General features: G+C 40.7%; 1 protein-coding gene and 1 non-coding gene across 7 annotated transcripts in view; both read right to left on the bottom strand.

The window, feature by feature from the left end:
- Fhl1 (four and a half LIM domains 1) overlaps nucleotides 1-24272 on the bottom strand; it is a 60594-nt gene that overhangs the window by 28000 nt on the left and 8322 nt on the right. For 5 of the 6 annotated variants that reach the window (XM_052739801.1, XM_052739769.1, XM_052739793.1 and 2 more), the window contains exon 2: nucleotides 11800-11856. The exons of the other annotated variant lie outside the window; for it this stretch is intronic. The gene's annotated coding sequence lies outside the window, so the exon portion shown is untranslated. The remainder of the gene's footprint in view (nucleotides 1-11799; nucleotides 11857-24272) is intronic. 6 annotated transcript variants of the gene reach the window in all.
- Nucleotides 15369-15474, bottom strand: LOC128117999 (U6 spliceosomal RNA). The gene has a single exon (XR_008220968.1). It is a non-coding gene; the product is annotated as a U6 spliceosomal RNA (small nuclear RNA).

Below are 24272 nucleotides of genomic sequence, written 5' to 3'. Positions count from 1 at the left end.
TAAAGGGCCATGTGCTGTTGGAAGCAGTTGGTCAAGTTTATATAGCTCTTTATATCTAATTCTTTTAAATTCATTCTCTCCCGACACAGTAGAAGTCTATTTTTCAAGCCAAGCAACAGCAGCTGAAACCAAGGTGGAAAGTCGAGGATTAGCCTATACAGGAGTGGGGAAAACTGCTTAGAAATGCTTTTAAGTGTCTTCCTGCCAGCTACCTCAACAGTGCTAGTGAAGACTTCCAGAAGGAAATATGCCCAGTCAGCCTCACGGGCCAATTTGGGGGACAGAATGAAGGAGGAATAGAAGGAGAGCTCTCTGTACAAAAAGCCATGCACCAGAACCTTTCATGTCCATCCCACATGCTCTGCTCAAACTGTAGCAATGTTAGTGATGTTTTAATAATTCGCACTCAACACTTTGACTTTAAGAGCAGGGCTTGGGACTGAGTCCAGCACACACCAATTTAGCTGCTCTCCTGCCTTCCAAATCCAACAGAGAAGGTGGGAAGGACCAACGCTTGATGACAACAACTCTTTTAAGGATGGTCACACCACTCTATATGAAGTTATCTGGCTTCTAACTGGTGAAAATAAAAATTACAAGTATATTCTGCTTTAAAGAGAAGTCAGCTGAGTCTGGGTCACAGAAAGAGTTTAAGTTTTAAAATGAGCCAGCTATTTTTTCCCAACTCTATGCCAGAATTCCAAAAAAACTATCACTTTTAAAAGTAAAATTAAGAAATTTATTTCCATCTTTCTTTCATGGCATGCTGTGCCAACTTAGGTACATTAGGGCAGTGTTCAAAAAGCTAGACTGTGAGTGTATAAAATATACAAAGTTAACTGCCCAAGAAATCCACTAGCTTTGCATTGAGATACATCCCCAAGTAAAACAGACTGGCGTACGGACATACACAATACAAACAGGCAGAACCGAATGTTACTGAGACTACAGAGGAGAAGCATGCATGCAGTCCCTGAAAAAAATCAACTCTGAAAGTGTCCGCCATCAAACGTTGGTAGAGTTTTATGGGTGCACAGCGCTCAGGGTGCAAGTGGTAGAGCACTTGCCTCGCATGCACAAGATCCTGGATCCCATCCCCAGCATGGCATAAAACTCTAGTGTTGGCACACAAGCCTGGAAACCCAGCACTAGGCAGGGAAAGGCAGGAAGACCTCAAGTTCAAGGTCATCTTTAACCCTTAACTGCACAGTAAGGTGAAAGCAAGACTGGCCTATGTATGAGACCGGTCTCTTAAGAAAAAAAGATGGGGAATAAAATATGGATATGGAAAAAATGTGAAAACTTGATTGCATGTCTACACAAGCAGACAGTGGCTTCCAAAAGGTATTTAAGACTACGGGCGAGTAATGCCATCTGGAATGGAAGGAAGCAGAGTGAGTACTACTGCCTCCAAATGAAAGGACTATGCCGAACTCATGTGAAGGGTTTGCTGGCACAACTGGAGAGTCCTTAAAAATCTCATACTGCACAGCAATGTTGCACACATGCATTTCGAGGCTTTTAATGAAGTTTTCTAATCTACTCATAGCCCTATCTGAGGGATGATGCTGGAGTCAGCCTCCAACTTCTTAACTGTATATTCCCCTTTACGGCTGTTTCAAATTTAAAGTGTCCACTCATCCATTCCCAGATTCCTGAAGGCAGCAGAAAAAACTAAATATAACAGATGGGTAAGTGCTCACTGTAACTGGAAACCCAAATGTAACATCAGCTCTCACAGGCCAATACCTTAACACCAATGGCTTTAGTGTAATGGCCTTTCTGAAGACCTTTTGTCTTTAGTCTCTCAACAGAAATGCTACACTGACATTGATGGATGACTGATAAGTGCTAGTCAAATCTTTTTTAGGTTGACATTAATAACCTTTACTTATTTTATTTTAAAGTTGATCAGTAAGTGTTCCTTCTGAATGCTAAAATGTAGTATAAAACACAGTTGGATGTGTCTGTTGTTTTAAGTTTTTAAAAATAGTATAATAAATTTTTAAAATGTAAGTCAACTATTGGGCCAACCTCTAAAACACTTCTGTGAATTCCAGAATTCTATGGATTATAATGTAAAAATTGTCAGACTAAAATGACTTTTCTGTACTCTTAGTACTTACTAAATCCATGGAGTTTAGCTACCATAAGCCCTAACCACGCTATAGATGTCACAGAAAAAGTGATGTCACACTGGTAAATAACTTCTTGATTTGATTTCCCACCTCAATATCTAACTCTACCCCCCTCACACACTGTGGGACCTAAACTCACATTTTGTGCTACTCTCCTCCATCCCAACTGTCTGCTTTCATTCATAGGAAAAGAACCCTTAACTGTATTTCCAAGACTCAATAGTTCGAAAACTGTGATCATGAAACGTGGTGGGAAAGATAACAGTATATGTGTCTGTCTACTTGCTGGCAGAAATAAAATTCCTAGAGTCTGAAAATTGTATTTCACACTCAAGTCAGTACCTCTTCTCAGCCACCACCAAAATGCATGCCAAAATTTCAGTCAAGCCTCATAACCGCATTAAAATGTCAAAATTGAAGCCATGGAATGAAATATATGCCAGCTTCTTTAGGGTTAAATCATCCAAAAATTTAAGACAGATGATATGATAAGCCAAATGTTGTAAAAGGTTTAATTAGAGGATCCAGGTGATATGAACTAGTGCTCAGTGTTGGAATTCTCAACTTTTCTCTCTGAACAACCTAATAAAATCGATGGGGTGGTGCTATGCTATAAAGAGATAGAAAACACTGTTCCATGCAACAGAAATCTACAATGATGTCAATAATGTGGCTACTGGAGGAAAAGGGAATGAAACAAAGATACTGAGATTTTTCTGTGTGATACCAGCTACTTCCATCATTAGTAAGAATGCCTTTCATTCAATTCCTTTTATCACCAGTCAATGTGGTGATATATTGTGTACCCTAATAAAATTTACCTGAAGATCAGAGGACAGAACAAGCCACTAGATTAAACATAGAGGCCAGATAGTGATGGCACACACCTTTAATCCTAGCACTCGGGAGGCAGAGATCCATCTGGATCTCTGTGAATTCAAAGCCATCCTGGACTACATGAGATTGACTCAGTCTGGGAGAGAAACAGAGTCAGGCAGTGGTGACACACACCTTTAATCCCAATACTTGCGAGTCACACGCCTTTAATCCCAGCACCAGGAAAATTGAGACAGGAAATTATATGGGTGGGCAGAGAAAGGTATATAAGGCAAAAGGAGACAGGAACTAAAGGCTTTGGGCGGAGGAAGGTTTTTCAGCCGGAGGAGTTGGTGAGACCATTTAGGAATTCGTGTTACAAGTTAATGTCTACCAAGCCCCTGGCACTAGATAATAAATGGTGTAGAGAAACTAAAGAACTACCAGGAGTGTTGCTCCCTGGGAGCTTCCAGTTTCCTGGGGAAAAGGTGAATGCAATTTAAGATGGCAAATCTCAATAAAATTCTTTACTCTTTATTATTTAGACAGTTCCAGTGGGAAAAATGAGAAACACTTAGGAGGGGACCAAGAGACGGGTCAAGAACCCGTGTAGTTTATAAAGATCGACACAATGCAGAAGACAAGGTTTGGAACATGAACCGAGTTTAAAATATTGGAGCATTTTGTATTGTTTCCCAGTTCACATCTGTCACATGAGCCAATGCAAAGGGTGGACTACATCATCTCCACTTAGTCTGCAGTCGAAGCAGTAAAAGGAGCAAAAGACATCACTGTAAGGGGAGGTTCGAGAGATGGCTCAGCAGTTAAGAGCACTTACGGTTCTTCCAGAAGACCTGAGTTCAATTCCCAGCACCCACATGGCAGCTCACAACTGTCTGCAACTCCAGTCCCAGTGAATCTGATCCCCTCTTCTGGCTTTTGTGGCCACAGACATACATGCAGGCAAAATACCACAACCAAGAATAGCCATCGCCGGGCAGTGGTGGCGCATGCCTTTAATCCCAGCACTCGGGAGGCAGAGCCAGGCGGATCTTTGTGAGTTCGAGGCCAGCCTGGTCTACAGAGTGAGATCCAGGAAAGGTGCAAAGCTACACAGAGAAACCCTGTCTTGAAAAAAAAAAAAAAAAGAATAGCCATCATACCCATACACATAAAAATTTTAAAAAGGCAAAATGGGTTATGAATCTCCTAGCCAGTATACACTAACAATTATGTACGTAAATGTTCACCATCGCTAACAAAATCTCTACTAGTTCTAGGAAAGAAACATATGAATACCTTCAGTAAATTATTTTTCAGAGTCTTGAACGATGGAGAGATATAGTTCCATCACATATACAAATCTCATGGTTTAAGGGATGCCCACAAACCCAATGAGGACCACAGATAAACACTAAACTACCTATTCACCATAACTTTTCTCTTCGGGTAAAGAACAGTTTAAGAAACTACTTCTCCAACAACTGGATATCCTCAGTGAGAAATGGTCTAGAGTGTGTGAAAATTATCTGGCTAGCAGGACAAGAGAATGTGGGTACTCTTCTAAATGAATTCTACATAATTCATCCACTTCTCCTTAAATTCATTCTTAGTGCTGTTTTAAGCAAAGCTGAAATATTACCAATAAAAGAAGTAATGAAACAAATAAATTATAACAATTATCAGCACATTACACTGGGCTTTCAACATGTAACATAAAGCTCATATGATAATAATGATAATGAATATGGCAGAAGTATTGTTCCATTTTAGTGTTACTGACGGCTTCTGGCCTGAAGCTCTAATTAATTTCCCTAAAAGCTTTGATCTCAGATATACTTCTCATGATGGCCAGAACAAAATTTATAAGATGTACTTATGAACTTGACCTAATACATTTTCTGATTTCATAGTTGGTTATAAGATACGTGAGTCAAGGTTTCAAATCCAGAAACTAAGGAGTAGCCAACATTCGTCTCCCAAGTGTGGATCTTTCCCAAGTGTGCATCTGTAGCTGCTTCTCAAGACTTTGACCTATAAATAGAAGAGGCAATGATAGACAAGATCTTAAAACAATCTCCACATCTACGGAGACTTTATGGTATCTCAGATGAAGTTTTTGTTTTTACCAATTTGTACTGGACCTGAGTTCAACTTGATGACAGATCTGAACTCTAATTTTGTGCTTGCAGAGCGAGGTCAGAAGAACATAGGCTGCTTCCCTTGCCGTGGCCTTTGGTGCAAACCTTATTCATCATTTTCTGATTCCTGTGTTTGGGTTTTAAGGAAAATTCCCATGGGAGTTTGCTCTAAGAGAAGGTAAAAGGACTTCAAATAGACATTTTTCATAAGTAGACCAACACACTATGCACTGGACTTAAATACAGTGATGTACTCTGACTTTATTTTGGATAAATAATTGCACTGCCTGAATTGGAATGCCTTTGAAATGTCCTGCAAAGTGCTATATGACATTTCAACCAACTGAGGTCCAACATGGTTTGACTCCAGCTTCCTCAGACAGATACTCTGTCTTTATTCACATGAGTCAGATGCAGATGAAATGACAGATTTCAATGTCAGTATCCAAAGATAACTTCCAGTCAAACTAAACTTTCTTATGGACTTTTATGGTGCAGTTTAACACATTTAAATTCTGAGATATAGTCTGAACATTTATGAGCATGTAAATTTATAATCCTATAATGAATAAGAGATAATTTAAAAAATACATTGTATATAATCAACATTCCCTTTGATTTAATATCCTTACAATAAACTCTTTTATAATATGTTCACAAAGAATTCATTCACAATGACTAAATGATACTTTATTTCACCAAAAAGAAAATTACTCTTTGGACACAGTAGTACTGAATATATATGTGTGATGTTAAGTGTGATGTGTACTCTGACTGAAAACTGTAAAAATCAAAGATTCTGGGGGCCAAGCTGGCTCGGCAGTTAAAAGCACTGGCTGACCTTGAGGACCTGAGTTCAGTTCCCAGCATTCACACAGCAAATCACAGTCTGTAACTCCCGTACCAGGGGTTGATTCCCTCTTCTGGTCTCTGAGGACACCAAGCAAACACATGGAATGTGTACACACACACACACACACACACACACACACACACACACACACACACACACACACACACACACGGAGGGGGAGCAAACATTCATATAAAAGTTTAAAAAAATACAATTTTTAAATTGAAAAAAATCAAAGACTCTAGAGAGCACCTCTGAGAGTCTGATTAAGACTCCTTCTGTAAGTAAAGTGGATTTCTTTCCTCAAGTGAAAATGAATTCCTCTTCAGTAAAAGGCTGGGAAAAGTTAGGAGATGTTACAGAAGGTCAAAATTAAGTCCATTAAATCCCAGACTCCGCTTTAGTCACCATAGAGACAGGGGAGAGAAATAAACCAGTACCCTTAACAAACATGCCGCACCTCTGCCAGACATATCTCTGACTTACCATTATTTTTACTTAAGTATCTTCTAGTCCAAACATAACCGACTGTGAGGACTCCAAAACCAAACAGAACTAGACCCAAAAGAAATATGAATTGCTCATTCAAGCAAAGGGCAAGCAACAGAGTCAAAAGTTAACCCCCCCCCCCCCAATGTGCTCTCCATTCCCCTTGAAAAATGATTGCAACATGAAGCTCTAGAGGCAATGACATATGGGGAAAATATGTGATGCCAAAGCCAGAGGAAACCATGTCAAAAAAGGAAAACAGACATGAAGTAACTGACCTAATTAAAAGGAAAGCAAGTACATCTGAAACAGAGTACAGCTGAGGGGAAGGGCACTGCAGAAGACCACTAACGCTCAAGTGAAAGGTGCAGGCTTCTGCACAGGAATGGAGACGGTGGCCTGGACAGTGCCCTCCTCCAGTTAGAACAGAACGAAGATTCTTCTCCAGGGTATGCTGGACCTTTTAGAATGAAGTCTCATCTCCCGCCTGGTACTCGCCCACATCAAGAAGCTCTAAAAAAAATAGGTGTTCTTTGTCATGGAGGTCACCAAGAACACAGAAGTGTGGTGATATTTTGTTTGTGATCTAACAAATAAAGCTCACCTGAAGATCAGAGTGTAGAGCTAAGCCACTAGTTAGCCACAGAAGCCAGGCAGGGGTGGCACACATCTTTAATCCCAGCACTTGGGATCTCACACACGCCTTGAAGCTCAGCACTAGGGAGGCTGAGACAGGAAGCTACATGGCTGGGCGGAGAAAGGACTATAAGGTAGGAGTAGAAAGGAGCTCGGTCCTTTTCAGGCTGAGGATTCCATAGAGGTAAGAAGTGGCTGTGGCTTGCTCCTCTGTCTCTCTGATCTTTCAGCATTTACCCCGATATCTGGCTCTAGGTTTTTATTAAGATCAATTAGGATTCGTGCTACACAGAAGAAAGAGAAACAGGAAATTTGAGCTAATGGGAAAAAATACACAAGAAAGACCTGGATAATTGGAACTCCATGTTTAAGCTCTAGACAAGACAAAAGGACATTATGTTTCATGGTTATTTACTTTCTGTATGATAAACAGGAATATCCTACCTATGATAATTTGTTTCAAATAGTTACCTACTGTGTGATATACAGGAATATTCTGTGATTCTCAACCTTGGAGTACAAGCTTATGTTAAAATGAACAAGCACCATGAAACCACAAATAAAATGGTACTTACATTCATCCATGTGCCCTCCAGTTCTTGTCCATACATCCCTATCACTTTGCACAGTTATGGCTACTATATATATGTGTGTGTGTGTGTGTGCATGTGTATATATACATATATATACATACATACATAAATACACAATTTTGCAGCCTGCACCTTAGTAAGTTTTTGCTAGCTATATTCTTTCATATTAATAAGCAAACATCAAAACTTAAATTTTTATCAAATTCATGGCATTCCACTACAGATCCATCAGAATTTACTTAACCAGAAGTATTTGTTGAGCCTTAGGCCTGCAATCCCAGCTACTTGAGAGAATAAGGCAGGAGGATCACTAGTTCAAGGCCTGCCTGGGCTACAGAGTAAGTTCCAAGACCAGTGTGGACAACTTGTTTTGACTGTTTCAAAATAAAAAAGTAAAAAGAAGGCTGTAGAGTGACTGCCTAGCATGCACAGGGCCCTAGGTTCAATTACTAATATTGAAAAGAAATTATACCTGTTGAATAAATGAACCATTTTTCTAATGCTGGACACTTTGTTCTAATTGTTTATTTTTACAAGTAACACTGTGATGGATACCTAGAACATGGGTCATTTTTCTCCTTTTCTTGGGACAATCTGTTTCTTAGAACACATTTCCCCAAACAGGATTATAAGATTGACTTCTGCCATGTACTGCCACCATTTACAAGTTAATGTCACTCAAATAAGGTGGCTACCTTAGCATCAGATTTTCATTTTGTTTTTCTTAGTTTTAAGGGTAAAGATGAACTAGGTTAACGTTTCAATTGTTTGTCTTTAAATACCACTAATCCTAGATATGTTCTCATGTACATACTTACTCTGTGATGTAATGTGAACAGCTTTTACCAATCTACCTCCTGAAGAGTTCGTTCAGCCAGTAGTTCTGGAACATCTACCTCATGCCAGGGCTATGCAGACCTTCTCACTACTTGCATGACTTCTGTACATAATACAGAAATTATCTTTTTCTGTATGCAGACAATTTTCTGGGCATGACTTCCTTTTTGTTATAATTGTACTTTTTCACAGCTGAGTTGGAGATATGTGAATCTTTTGGTCTATCTTCTGACTTTTCTATCTTGTTACAGCTTACATGGTGATTTCACACCTAGGGATTTGATAGTCTATTTCCTGTGGTCTTTGTTCAAAGTATTCTAAGAGCCACATAAATATGTTCTCTGGTAATTAAAGTTCTTATCCATAATTCCTAATTCTTCTGCTCTAACATAATAACATTTTTACTAGAAGCATATAATTTAGAATAAGAACTTACATGAGTTTTCTTTATCCACCACATGTGGTATGTTGTATTAAAATGAGTTGTGTTTTTAAGCTACCTTGTTGCAATCAGAAGGGACCTCAGATGTATCTGAGAAAGACTGACCCCAAGCAAGCCTTCCCCAAGCAAGCCTTTGTAAGAGGATACTGCTCTCTCTAAAGCCAAAGGAAAAAAAACAATGGATCTGCATGAGGCTTTTCATCTTTAGGCTGCTTTAGAGTAAAACCCTTTTGTGACTCAGAGCAGTGGAGGCCCAGACAAGTAGCAGTGTGACAAGCAGGATCTCCAGTCCTATGTCACAGTGTGCACATTCAAATTTGAGAAGCACTGAGGGAGACCACAGGAATCTTCCAGAATAAGATTTTTTTTAAAAAAATCACTCATATGTTTTGATGCTCCTCTTAATTATGTACCACCAGAAAGTATCCCTTCCCTATCAGGGTTCACCTGCTACCCTTTTAAAGCACCCCCTTAAAAATAAACATGGATGGCTCAGGCCAGAAAAATAAGCAAAGTGATCTTCTGTAGGAAAGGACAATCTGAACTTTGCACCCACAATGTTATCTTGAACTGAAGTTGAAAAGCCCAGTGCCTATGTGAGCACAGTGTTCTAGTATGGTAATAGGCTCCCACCCTGTGTCAAGAAGACTACAGAGAGAGCTGGAGGCTGTGGCAAGCCTTGCAGCCTTGCTCTCCCTAAAGGAACAGCAGCAATTTGGCTTCAGCCTAGTGTAGCCAAATGGGAACGTAGGCTTGGTGGTGCCAAAACTTCAGATATTTCAAGAGACAGAAATGTGGATGTTTAAAAGTGTGAAATCTCTCGAGTTTTCAAGGCTGGCAACTCACATGCATTTTAAAAGAACACCTCTGCATGCCAGATCCAGCCTACCAGCTTGAGACCATGGTTCTAGATGGAAGAGTTCTGAACTCTTTAAGCCTGTGTAATCCATCTGTGCTGATTTGTATGCTGACGATGTGAGAGGGATCACATCAAATCAATGGCACACATCAAATCACTATGACTACTGTCTTTGAAAATTTAGTTTGGTGAATATTTAAAAACAAACCCTGCCAAATCAATAATGAAAATAACCATACGGCAGTTATACAAATATTTCTTAAACGTGAAACGTATCCAATTCATTAACAATATTATCATCTCTACAGTACAAATTAAGAGTACTCATGTTTAGCCCCGCTCCTGTGTCTGCTAACAATTACGTTGTAAGGGCTGGAGAGATGGCTTAGTGGCTGCTCTTCTAGAGGACCCAGGTTTGATTAGCACCCACATGGCAGCTCACAGGGTATTGTGAATCCAGTTATAGGGAATCCAGCAACCTCTTCTGGTCTCCGCAGGGACTGCACAGACATATATGCAGGCAAAACACCCATACACATAAAGTAAGCCTTTAGAATTTTCTATAAAAGAATTATGTTGCGTTCAACTATATTCCAAATAATTTTGTAAACTGAAGGCAGCCAAATGGAATAATGTCAAGTCCTTGAATTGTAAACTTTGTGGAAGATAAATGCTGTATAAAGCTTTAAAAGGGATACATCATTTTAAAAACTTAACCATCCTCCTGTGGAAATTGCAAACTCCATTTCCTTCAAAGGTTTAATTTGCCCAAAAAAAATGTTTAGAAGTAGGGTGTGAAAGGCAGTTTCCATTTGGACCTAGGCACAGCTGGATCTGCAGCCAGCATCATGCACTTTCTCGCTCGTACCTTCTTATTACGGAGGTAGTGGGAATTGCAGGCGTCAAGGATCAGAGTGGAAGCAGGACCTGGATGACCTTTTCAATATTATTAGCAAGGTGGTATTTTACAAAGCGATTTTCAGTCTCCTTTACCTGGTAAAGGGAAAATAATCTAGGTTTGCCCTACACCACACTGGATCTAAAGTGCTTGGCTTTTGCCACAACACTCCTGCCTTGGCACACAATGGGGCTCAGCAGGTTAAAGGAAGACTCAACACAAGATTCAGGGGTGTAACCCTGTGTATTTCTGTAGTGATTAAAAAGAATTGAGGGGGGAAAAGCAATTTTGCAGGTTTACCTAGGTAGAGATGATGGCAGAGCAACCTTTTCATGTATGAAACTGGAAATCTCAACAGGTATAGTGCTCGCAAATATGTCTCTCATTAGTACAGAGACGGGGACAAGAGGAAGCAGTCACTTCTGCATTGTACCTGGAGTAGATCTCTCTCAGATGTCCCTCCTGTTCTTTTCAAAGATGGGTGTCCCTTCTCTCAAGAAATAAGGAAGCCTGGATTACCACAGAGTATAAATCAGCCACAGGCTAAAGGAAGCAAAGGCTCTCTAGCCAATGTGTGTGGTAAATGAAAGGTCCAAACAGTGTGGCTACATACACCAATGGCTGCTTCTGAACTGGAGGGCAAACTAGAAAAAGCATGCTGCCTCACGTTATGGCGACCTAGCGGAAACGCTCCTGGGTGGTGTTACCACCCGGTTTTTACCGACTTGACTCCTTCCACCCAGGACACAGTGTTCCAGTCACCATCAGTTGTCCTTTCGCTCATCCCAGGGTTTGCTCCATGCAGCTTTCCTGCTCCCTACTGTTCACACTGCAACATGAGCTGCTCTTTCTTTCCAAGCCAACCTTCTGAAGGTCTGTGGCGCCTGCCACATTCACTTCTATGCTCTCAAACTCAAAGCAAATGAGGCTTGTGCTTGAAAAGGCATTCCCCAGAGAGCTAATGTTTAGGGTAATATCGGTTGAGCAATTAAAATAAACCTTCTTAAACTTCTCAAACAAATAAAGCTCTTGGATAATGCCACAAATTGGAAAGTTAGAGATCAGCATAAGAATCTGTAGCAATTAGTAGCTCTTACCTCACACAGGATGTGTTCCCGAAGGGCTGGACACAGCTAAGAACAGCTACCGGTTGCCTAAATTGGAAAAAAAAAATTAGCAAAATTACCTTTTTAGAATAAAAGTCAGAAATAAAAAAAAATCATCTTCCTTTGAAGACTCATGGCAACACATTCTCCTTTGTATTTATAACCCAAAAAGTTAACGGAAGACAGCCAGGATGGTCTGTACATTTCTGCGAATGTCTGTTTATCACATAACGTTAGCCCTGGCAGTGGCTCCCGCTCCCTCATTATCAAGCTGTATTAGCTCAAACTCTCAGCATTGTTAGGTGGGTGAGCTCATGGCCTATTTCAGTTTTAAATTAACACTTGGCAATCACCCGGGTAATCAAAACAAATGATTCAGTCATTTAGAAGAGATTTATTAGTTGAGCCTTTTTTCCTTTCTCTTTTAACATCTTTAGAATATTTTGCCACAGGAGGGCTCTGATCCAGTCAGAATATAGAGCACAAGTCACCAGAGGAATATTTAGGTGTTGCCATGGAGATGAGGTACCCTGTGACCATTGAAGTTATCTCCCATCAACAACAGGATTAGGATGCAGGCTAGTTTGCAGGATCTTCCCAATGTGAATGGTGCTGTGGGACTAGGAAACAGGTGTCCCCTGGCTGCTGCTACCCATGACACAAACGCACAACACAATGTCCTCCTGACATACAGCTGCCCCACAAACCCACACACATCCCCATCTTGTACCTTCTATCACTTGTCCAGGGAACCTGGTGAATGACCGCTCCCTGAGCAGGATCCTGTCTGGGTTTTGTTTATTAGAGAAAGGATCTCACTGTGTGATCCATACTAGCCTCAAATTCAGGATCCCCCTGCTTCCACCTCCCCCACTGCTGGCATCACAGGTATGTGTCACCACAATCAGCTGCCAACTGCTTTGTTCCCACACCCAGAACAGGCTCTCAGGAAGTTTCAATGGGACAAACATAAACCAAGTATTGCTATCAGATCTGAAATCCCTCCTGGCTGATTATCCAACAGGCAGTGACGACACATTTCATTTGTTGCGGGTGCCAGACAAGAGCTGGTGCAGTGAGTTCTATATGCTGATAGAGATCTCTATAGCTTTGCCTGTTTTTGAGATCTTAATGACGACTGTCATAGTTAAGGACAACTATTCTAAAGTCCAAATGAACACACTGTTAACTGACAGACAGGGTTCTTGCTGGCCAAGTCAAAAGCATGGTCAATCTGTGTCAGTGGTAAAGAGCTAACATTCAAAGAGAGTTGTTTAGAAGTGAACTCGGGCCAGGCAGTGGTGGTGCACACCTTTGATTCCATCACTCAAGGCAGATTCAGGCAGGTGGATCTCTGAGTTTGAGACCAGCCTGCCTGGTCTACAGAGAGTGTTCCAGGACAGCCAAGGCTACACAGAAAAACCCTGTCTTGAAAAAGAAAACAACAACAACAAAAATAATGAACTCAGAAGACTACCTTTTACTCCTCTTCCCACCTACACAAGAGAAAATATTGTTATTTATTTCATGTTACATTTTTGTTTTAATATTTTATGATGGCAGATACAAAAACCTTTCTTTCCTACTTCTAGCTAGGCTGCATGGCATGTCTATACAAAAATCGCATCTGTCACCCACACTCCACTCATGAAACTTGCTGTTTCTAGAAGGCGCCACACCCTTTCATGCAGCTGTGAAAGAATACAGCGTACCACAGCTGTTTACAGACAGCTGCCAGACTTGGACAGGCTGAGGTGAAGCACTGGCTCTATCTTACATTAGCCGCCCAACCTTTCTGAATTTCCCAATGGAAACCTCACAAAGGCAAACAGTCAAACGAGTATGAATATTAGATACACAGCCATCACTTCTTAGCGCAGACAAGCACTTAAGACACGATCAACTTGGGGAACAATTTGTTATGTTCCTACAAATACTTCACACCAAATGTATTCTTCTTTTAGACCCAACCCACCTTTAATTTCAAACTTGAACTCCTCACACTCTAGTTTCAATATCCTATTTCATCTTACCCTTCCAGAACGGATTATTCCTGGAGATAGATGCAATTTATATTGGGTTTTACTAAAAAGGAATCTGGTTCTCTACTTAAAAGAGTCAGCTTCCTTCCTAAGATCTTGGCCCTACAAATGCCTTCTTGCTACCTATACAATTTCTTGCTGGGTAGGGAGGTACTACCAGTCAGATGATGCTGAAAATCTTCTATATTAACCACACCAGGATACTGGCTATCCATTCCAGGAAGTCCTTGCATCTCATGTTGCCTGGCACCCTCCAGAGGGCAGAAGAGAGAAAGAGTTGGACTGAGGAGGCAAAGCTCATACACTGGGGTTCCACTGAGCCTGATGGAGCGGTCTTCTATTCCCTAACTGAGAGTTTCCATCAGTAACACGGAGAAAACTTACAGTGAGACCTGGACTGCATCTGCATCTTCCCTCCCTTTCTTCTCTGTACTAGTTCCACTTACCACTAGTTGGGGTTATGAGACTAAAGACACAGTAGGCATTATATGTGTACACTTCTCACTATATAGAACAGAACCATGGCTTTGATCAGACTTAATGCAAAACAAAGACGAAAAGCAGAACAGCAAATTAATCTTAAACAAACCTGAAATACTGTAGAGTCAGTTACACTTGCAAATAAATCCTGCCAATCTTACCCTAGTCTGACAAATTAGTAAGTCAAATTACAAATGCCATTTTGTTATTCTGGAATAAGCAGACATTTCTTTCATCTTTGAGGCATTTAAGACACTTTAGGTTTAATGAAAATATTCTGGTCATAGACACTGATGACCCTATCATAACTTTCAGCGAAGCTTAAAGGATCCCCAAGTTGCTAATAAATTGAGTGAATTATGTGAAAAAACAAAATGCAGAGACAACAGCTGTTTAAATGAACTTAAATGACCAGTTGAATCAATCAAAATGGATGATCTCCATGTATTCATTGTTTCCTTTCAGATGCGTTGGATGTGATTGTCATGGCAACCATCCCTTAATCATGTTCTTCAGGATACTATGTTCCACCTAAGAAATCAAAGAGGGGTGAACTCTAAGTATCCCCTTAATTAGAGACACTTGTGATGGTAACCAATAGGCTCGGACTTCCCATATATCCTACTGTTACTTATTTTCCCTACTTGTATTAATACGTGAGTCTGAAACACTAGTATGTGTGCCATTCAAAACATATTTTTGATGTTACCATAAAATGCAACAATAAATCTAGCTGAAATGTCTGCTGGCTCCTTTCCTCTAGAAGAACTGAAAATAATTTACTGAGATAAATGGTTCAATAAAAGATGCCTTATTTTAATAATTTCAACATAAGACCTGTAACATAACTAGCTATTCAGTAATACATTAGTTTAATAAAAGAAAAAATTTACAGTATATTTTCAATCATATAAATGTTAACACTGTCTAAGTTTTATTATTAAAATAAGATTAAGTATATAGTATATCTGATAATATACTCTTGTACTCTGGAAAATCATTTATTACATACAAGTTTTTACATTTATTTAGTTTTAGAAAAAATTTAGTTTTTTCACAAATTTGCATACCATCATCATGGATGGCCATGCTAATCTCCTCTGTACTATCTCCATTTTACTACACATGCCATCTACTTGAGCATTTGTTTTTGTTTGGGGATGTGAGGAGGTACACTCACTTGTGAGTGTGTACATGGAAGTTAATACTTGGTGCCTTCCTTGGTCACTCTCTGCTTTTAACACAGTCTCTCACTGAACTCAGAGCTCACCAACTGGCTAGAGTAGCTAGTTAGTAACTCCCCAAATCCTCCTGTCTCCATTCTCCATAGCACTGGGATTATTACAGACATGCAGCCTTGCATAGATTTTTTTTTTTTACACAGGTTCTGGAGATCTGAACTCAGGTCATCATGCTAGTGTGGCAAGAACTTTATCCACTGAGCCATCTCCTCAATCCCTCTACATTTATTTAAGTACTCATAGCTTCTTCACAATTTGGAGATAAGCGTCATCATTATACAGTTTGGGGAAAGATCCGTTCTCTTCTTTAAAGGCATCTGTTGTATGTGCTACACATTTAAAGTTGCAATCAGTCCAGATTTTTCTACAGATTTCATTTCATTCAAAAACTACAAAATGCACAGATTTCCCAAAGTTAGAGCAATGAGCCATTTTAAAACTTTGCATTGGAATAGATGCGAACATGTTTTGATAGGTACAGATACTAAGCTGTGTCTTTCCTCTAAACCCGCAAAAGGTGGAAGGAAGACTGAAAAGTACATCTCGCCATTCCTAATTCCAAGGCTAAGGACAAGCTCTTTCTATGACCATTGCTTGATACAAGTCAGGGACCTTTGGCCAAAAGGGAGAAGAAGAATATATATTTGTCTACTTTTATTGAAATGTTAAAATATTTATAATATTTACAAATTTCAAGAGCCATTTAAAATAGGTGTGAAACCAGACCTATTAGGCACTCAGAAAAAATGCACACAAAAGCATGAGTCAAATAGTGAAATCCAGAAAGGAAAATGGAGCAACAAATATTTGCTACAGTCAAAGGTAAGCCCTTCACATTCTTGTCCTTTGCCCTAATGTTCGATAGTATTTTTGTTGTGTTTTAAAAATAAGAAGATTGATGTTCTTTCAATGACCATTACAGTGGCTCCCAAATAAAACAAATGAGAAAATAAAAATTCACTTAATTGACTGAGAGGCTTGAATTAGTCATTGCCAAGTTTACAACTTTCCCACAACTCCAAGCATTCTTTCATATTAAAAAGAAAACAGCATTTTTCCCTTCTGACATGATGACCATGGGTAGCTTTTTAGGCAAGTATAACTTCTATTTTTGTCTAACTCTCTGTAGACCACTCCCCAACCTAGAGCTAAATGGAAGGCGTGAAGGACAGGACTGTATAGAGCCCATATGACAATTCTGACAGCCGCACGAGAGTACCACAGTTACTCTAAGATTGTCAGCCCCATGACCACCCCTAAACCCTGCCATTCTTCATGAACAAACGTGCAGACCTTTTCTTCCTCATCATCCCCACTGTCCTAGCTTCCTGTTAACTGCAGCTTGATGGCATCAGAAGACCGAAGATTTTAAAGTGTATTTTATGTGTCTGGGTGCTCTGCCTGCTTGTGTGCCTCTGAACCACCTGTGTACCTGGCGCCAAGGAGGCTAAAGAAGGTTGTCAGAGCCCCTGGAACTGGAGTTCAGGTGGTTGTGAACCCCCATGTAGGTGCTGGGAATGCAACACAGGTTCTGAACCTTTTCTCTAGCTCCTTATTGGACTTTTTAATGTTGGGCATAATCTCTTCTTCATGTAGCTGCCAGAATCATCTTTCCAGTATATCACCTCAAATGTTTTATACTAGCTGGGGGTGGTGGCACACACCTTTAATCCTAGCACTCGGGAGGCAGAAGCAGAGGCAGAGGCAGGCAGATCTCTGAGTTTGAGGCCAGCCTGGTCCACAAAGTGAGCGCCAGGACAGCCAGGGCTACACAGAGAAACCCTGTCTCAAAAAATCAAGAGAAAAAAAAAAAGAAAGAAGTTTTATACCCTTTCTCTAAATAAACCTCCTTCTATGTCTGACTTAAGAGCCAAGGTGTTCACCATGGAATACAAGTCCTTTCACTGGGACTCTGGCCTCCTGTCCACAGCCCTATCTTTGGCTGCCTCATTACCTCGAGAGTTCTAGGCCACTAAGGAACACACAGGTGCCGCTTCCATCTAAACCAATGCCTCTCAAAACTGGCTGCACTTGGGGGGAGCCAGAGACCAGTGATATATATGGGTACTGTTATGCTCTGAATGTGCCCCCTCCAAAACTCAGGTGTTGAAACTTAATAGCCAGTGTGACATTTATTACTAGGTGGATCCTTTAAGGCAGTGGTTCCCAATCTTCCCAATGCCGTGACCCTTTAATACAGTTCCTCATGTTGTGGTGACCCCCCAACCATAAAATCATTTTGTTGCTACTTCATAACTATTAACTCACTACTGTATATATATATATATATATATATATATATATATATATATATATATATATATCTGATATATGACCCCCAAAGGGGTCCCGACCCTCAGGTTAAAAAGCACTGCTTTAAGGGATTAGAACATGGAGGTTCCCCCCTCCTGGAAAGAAATTGAGGCCCTTCCCAAAGCGGTTTCACTGCTTTTGTGTGAAGCCCTCCGGCCTTTCTGCCTTTCCCCATATGTAGTGTTTTTTCCACTAAGCACCCCTTTCCAGCGGGCCCCGCGTGTCTGGCCAGGCTTCCCAGGCCAGGCTTCCCAGGCCAGGCTTCCCAACGGTGCTTCCTATTTAGCAGCTGCAGTGCAACACTGCCAAAGCAGGACTACCTCTGGGGGCTTGAGGACCTCTTCAGATTGCACAATAGTCAAGGACACCCCCCCCCCCCCCCCCCCCGCACCCCACGTGGCCTTCCCTTCCTCTCTCTCCTCTACCAGCTTTCCTGACCTTCCTTGGTGCAAGAAGGTGAATATTTTCATATTCTCTGAAATCCATTTTTAAGTGTAAGTAACGAGACAACATTAAGAGGTAAGGTCTTGAGGTGACATAAGGAGGGGGAAACCCTGGTGAGTAAAGTTAGGTTTCCTTACAAAATGGCTGACAGAGTTCACGCTGGGCCTTCCACCCCACTTCATGTGAAGATACATCATCCCTTCATTCCTGAGGATGCAGCATCAAGAAGCCATGCTGTCAACTGTAAGCAGTATTCACCAGACAATGGATGTGCTGGTGCCTTCATTATGAACTACTCAGCCTCTAGAACAGTGAGAAGTAAATGTGTTCTTTTTAAGTCATCCCCCGTCGTGGGTATTCTGTCATAGCAATACAGAATAATACAGTACCCCACCCCCAACAAAGATTCCCTAGACAAATCTTATCTGGAGCCAAAGCTGAGAGTCACTGCCCCAAGTTTGTGTAGCTCATGGCTGTCACGCTTCGGTAGGTATCAGAATTACTTGACGGGGGTCCTTGTTCTAACATAGGCGGCGAGGCCCCATTCCCCAGCACTTCTGATTCAGTCAGCTTGGGTAGAGCTCATGAACCTGAATTTCTAACACGCTTCTAAGACTTAGAATCTCTGATGCTCTGTGCTCTGGTTCCAAGGACCCCACATGGAGAAGCACTGATGTGTAGTTATGATGAGTATAATTACATGTTATAAATAGATGTACCATAAAACAAATAGTAACTATATCTAAAGGTTAAGCATCCCTTTCCTGAAATCTGTATGTTTTTGTTGTTGTTGTTGTTGTTGTTTTCTGAGACAGGGTCTTGCTAATGTAGCTTTGGCTGTCCTGGAACTCACTATGTAGACCAGAGGTAGATCTGCCAACCTCTGCCCTGAGTGCTGGGATGAAAAGGCATGCACCACCACACCCAGCCCCTCCCCTGAAATCTTAAAACTACTGGTATTTCAGATTTAGGGTTTTTGCCAAGATTTTAGAGTATTTGTGTAGACTTCACCACTCATAAATCCCTAATCTGAAATATGAAATGTCCCAATACCAGAGCATTTAGGGATGCTTAACCTTGTACATCTCATTTAATGAGAAGAAAATGTAGCATCTTCTGAAATATCAACAAATGTCTTAAGACAATCCAGTGAAACTGTCTTTTTATAAACTGAAGCCTAAGTGGAGAAATTATTTTCTCAGAGAATCAAATGATCCTCTGGGTAGGGTTCAAAATTCCTGACTCTCCCCACTCTCTGCCCTGCCCAGCTCAGTACTCTTTCAGGCACATCTTTGCTGCATTGCTAAGAGCATCTCCAGTTATAATGAACATTCCTTGCTTGGAGAGATTGACTTTTACTCTTCACCATAATATGTAGCACACCTATGTGGATGTGTTTTAGAGTGAGCGTTGACTAAGCACTTGTTGATTTTGCTCTATGATGTACTCAGCCCCATACCTGTCAGAAGCTGAGGCTGGCAAGTTGCATACTGGCAAACATGCAGCTCCACTACAATCAATTAGCCACAGAGCACATCATATCCACATGTGTGCTGCCATTATCTGTTACAGGAACCATGACAAACACATAAAGAAAATGTATGGGGTCTGAAACATGGCAGGGATGATAACTAACGAAGTTTACAAGGTGACAATTCTGCTTTCAAATGCCATGCCAGAAGACATTTACAAAGTGCCTACCATTTTATTCTGAAGAAACTGCTCCAGCAATAAAGTTCTGAGTGCTAGAAAATTCTAAAGTGCAATGCACTGGTAGCTTCGGTATGTCAGCGAATCTTTTTTTCATGCAGGGGCCCTCCTTGTTCTTTAGCAGACAATCCCCAAATAACCACACGAGGATAAAGAGGAAACAAAGGGAAGAAGAAACAAAGAGCTGTCAAAAGATGGCAAGAAGCAAGTGAGTAAACATCAAGAGAACAAGAAGATGCAGTCACATACCTGCCCTGTAGCTATTACCATTTTCCTCCCCAGTCCTTCCGGGTAAAGCTGACACCTCCCTATCCATAGGTTGCACATGCGCAGATTCAACCAACTTGGCATGGAAAATATTCAGAATAGAATATTACATGTATGTGGAGTATGTAGATTTTTCTCTTGTAATTATTCTAAACAACATAACAATAGGTACAGAGCATTTATATTACCTTAGGTATTGTGAAGAATATAAAGATGGTTTAAAATATACAGAAGGATATACATAACTCATATGCATGTATATACTCATATACTCCACTTTATATAAGGGACTTGGGTATTGTAGATTCTTGCATTCTAGGATAGGGTCCTGGAACTGAACGTTCAACATCTTCCATTGGTGTGGTACATCTGCCACACTGATGGAACAATATTAGTACATTATTATGAACTAAAATCTATCTTCTGGACTATAATTTGTGCTGTGCATTTTGCAGGCTTTGACAAATGTTGAAGGGGAATACTATCTTTTCAGTCCACTCTGAAGAATAATAAGTACCTCTACCTCAAGAGCACTGAACTGCTTAAGCATTGTTAAAGGATGCATCACAGGAATATCATAAATTCTTTCTTTAGTTTTATTGATTCATTGTTCCCAAACTGTTGTAACGTAGAGCAGGAAATAGACTGTTTTAGTTTTCTGAATGCCAGCCTTTCACAACTCTACAACCTCCAGTGTGGCTCCAAACTTGAAAGGAGTCTGAAAGTTTTACTGGATCCCAAAATGAAAAATCAGAAACACAGCCCCAAAGATGCTAGAATTCCTGGTTGGTGTCTACTCAGCCTGGAGACATTTATGAAAATGGCTTTTTTAAGGCACAGCAGAGGCAGTGCATAAGAAATAGCATGAGGAAACAGGAAAGACACCTAAAGAGAAAACCAGGAAGGAAGTCAGAGAGGGCAGCCACAGGGCAAAGCAGGAGTGGCAGGGGAGTGGGCACAGACCAGGGTCACAGCAATCAACAGAGTGGCAGCAAAAACACTTCCTGACTTTTGAAGTTTTCTGACAGCAAGGGACGAATTGCACTTGACTACAGCAGCCCTCAACTTCTTCCAATAACTATTTGTTTAATTCAATAAGGCAGAGGAGAAAAGACTGGATATACCAAAAGCCTCTTCTACACATAAATTGTGTAAACAGGGTATGGAGGCTAATCACAGAAAGCCCCAAATCGGCCCCGAATCTACTGGAAGGCTCATAGGTTATTCCTATAAGATGACCGTATGTATCTCTGTATACCTGAAGATACAGATGTACAATCATGTGCCACTTAACATTTCAGTCAATGCCATGCTATATGTATTCCTATCCTGATTATACCTGAGCTGAGAAAAAAAAACCCTAGGACTGTGAATTTTTCTATAGTGTGTGTGTGTGTGTGTGTGTGTGTGTGTGTGTGTGTGTGTGTGTGTGTATTTCCTGGGTATATACATTTGTCACTCATCAAATTAGAGCTCTGTTGATGTTTAGGAGGCCATATCATCTAGGTTTGTACAAGTATATTCTGATGTTTGTACAGTAGTAAAGTGTCCTGACAAGTTTCTCAGAAAATATACCCATCTTTAGTAACATAACCATACATAAATATCTTTTGTTCTCTTTTTTCATTTTTTGTTTCATGAATAAGTTTGAGGAAAAATTTCAATTGTTGCATTTCCTGGATTTTCTGTTTGTTTTTGTTTGTTTGTTTGGCAGGACTGGGAATTGAACTGGTAGCTTTGTGACTCTAAGGCAAGCGCTTTCCCACTGAGCAACAGCCCCAGCCCACTTTTCCTGTTCGTGAGCACTTGACTTTCTGGGAAAACTATGTAAGAATATACACGGCTCTTCTATTTACACAATTACTGCTCTCTTGGCTGTAATCTGCCTTCTGTCCAAATATGCAATGAAACTATTTACTAAATAGTTTCCTGGGAGGTAATCAGGAAAGTGTTTCAGAAAAGCCACACCCAGGATTCCTCTGTAACATTACTTTGCTTTAAATACAGAGGACAAGACTGCACCGAAGACATAATCCAGTTTTTGTATAGAGGAAGACCCACAAACTTCTAAAGCTAATTTGGAAAGGGGTTTTCACACAAAAGCACAATCAGTAGGAGCAAGGAGCACAGGAAAATTTGGGGGGGGGGTGAAAGATGCATAGCCCAACTTTAAGAGTAGTTTCCTGGTTGATACGGTTGTCACAACTCGTAAACCGGAGCTCTTAGATGGCTATCATTTGATCAAGTAGGCCGTAAAAAGGCACAAACTTGCAGCACCTTGTTTGCATGTGGGGGCTTCATTTCTTCTCTTCTTTTCTAGATTTGGGTTTTTTTTTTTTTTTTTTTTTTTTGGTTTTTCGAGACAGGGTTTCTCTGTGTAGCTTTGCGCCTTTCCTGGAACTCACTTGGTAGCCCAGGCTGGCCTCGAACTCACAGAGATCCGCCTGGCTCTGCCTCCCGAGTGCTGGGATTAAAGGCGTGCGCCACCACCACCCGGCGATTTGGGGTTTTTTGAGACTGGGTCTTGCTGTGTACCCTAAGCTGCCCTCAAACCCATGACCCTTCTGCCTCCACCTCTCAAGTGCTGGGATTACAGGTGTATACCAACACACCCATCATCGCTTCTTTCCTTAGTGTGATGTATTTGCTACACTGGAAAATTCCTTCTCAGTTCTTCCTCTACAGGGTCTGCTTTTGGTTGTGTTGTTTGTTTATAAATTGTCGATGAGCATGCATTTTGTTCACTCAAAATCATCAACTTTCTAATTTATCTCTCTCTCCCTATTTTCCTCCCTCTCCCACTTTCTCCCTGCCACGCCCCAGGTACCTTAGTTTCTGGCAAGCCTGGAGAGAAATTCACATGAAAGTGCAGATAACTGAGTACAGGCAGATGCTAGCTAGCAATCGGCTTCACAAACAGGGACGGTGCCGGAAACCAGACCTGCCATAGTTCACTGAAAAGCCAACCCTTCAAGTCTTCCTAACAAACCATACATTTCAAACTGAACAGGAACCAACAGCCCTAACCATACTCTAAAACTGAAGTGAGTCACAAGATTTTCCAACTATTCAAACACAGAGTTATCAGCTATCTTTTTTTTTTTTTTAAGAAAAAATAAATTAAAAACCATGTGTCTCCAGGTGCAATACCTTATGGCCAAATTCCTAACAATTGGGAAGTTGAGGCAGGAGGAATCCAAAGCCAGCCTGGACTTCATGAGAACTTGTCTCAAAAAAATAAATAAATAAAAAATACAATCTCATGGATACTACAAATTCCTTTTATTAGAATGTCTCAGGAACATTTGTATCTTAGCATACATATGCTACATTTTATGTGCTCAAATAAAACATAGCTTTGACAAGTGGTGAAGACATGACCAAGAAGACTTATGATTGTTCCCTTTGAAAAGTTGTACTACATTTTTAAAGTCTACGTGATCCTTCTGTGTCCATTTTATCTATCATATTCAAAAGACAGTATGTCTTGGTAGCTGAAATTGGAGGGAAAATCCATTCTCAGATGACAGTCATTGAACTTTTGAACCCTACAAGGAGCTAGTCACTTGCTGATGATGCACCATATTCACTATCAGGCATAGTGATGACCAAGAGCAAAGGCTATTTGAAACTACACCCCTAGTCAAAGGGACAATTTTATCCTTTGTTCCACTCGTATCCCTTAGCATAAAGTATCCATGTGCATCATTACACACCCTTTTCCATGTGCTGGTACCCTAGCTATAAAGAAAAATCACTTTGCATTCACAAGTTGCCATGTATAGAGCCCACGCAATCTATCCATATTTGGTTCGGTCTGTTCTATCAATGACATTTGTGTGTTGAGTAACACCACATCTTCTCACCTCCCCTCTACTCCGGAAATCATCTATAGTGGAGAAACTGGCCTAGCCCAGCTGAGCTGGCATAACTACAACGGTGGCAAATATGGATAAGAGAAAGGCGG

The sequence above is a fragment of the Peromyscus californicus genome, unplaced genomic scaffold (genome assembly GCF_007827085.1).
Source record: "Peromyscus californicus insignis strain IS unplaced genomic scaffold, ASM782708v3 Scaffold_10__1_contigs__length_136768540, whole genome shotgun sequence".
Classification (NCBI taxonomy): domain Eukaryota; kingdom Metazoa; phylum Chordata; class Mammalia; order Rodentia; family Cricetidae; genus Peromyscus; species Peromyscus californicus.
This window is presented reverse-complemented; position numbering and strand designations above follow the sequence as displayed.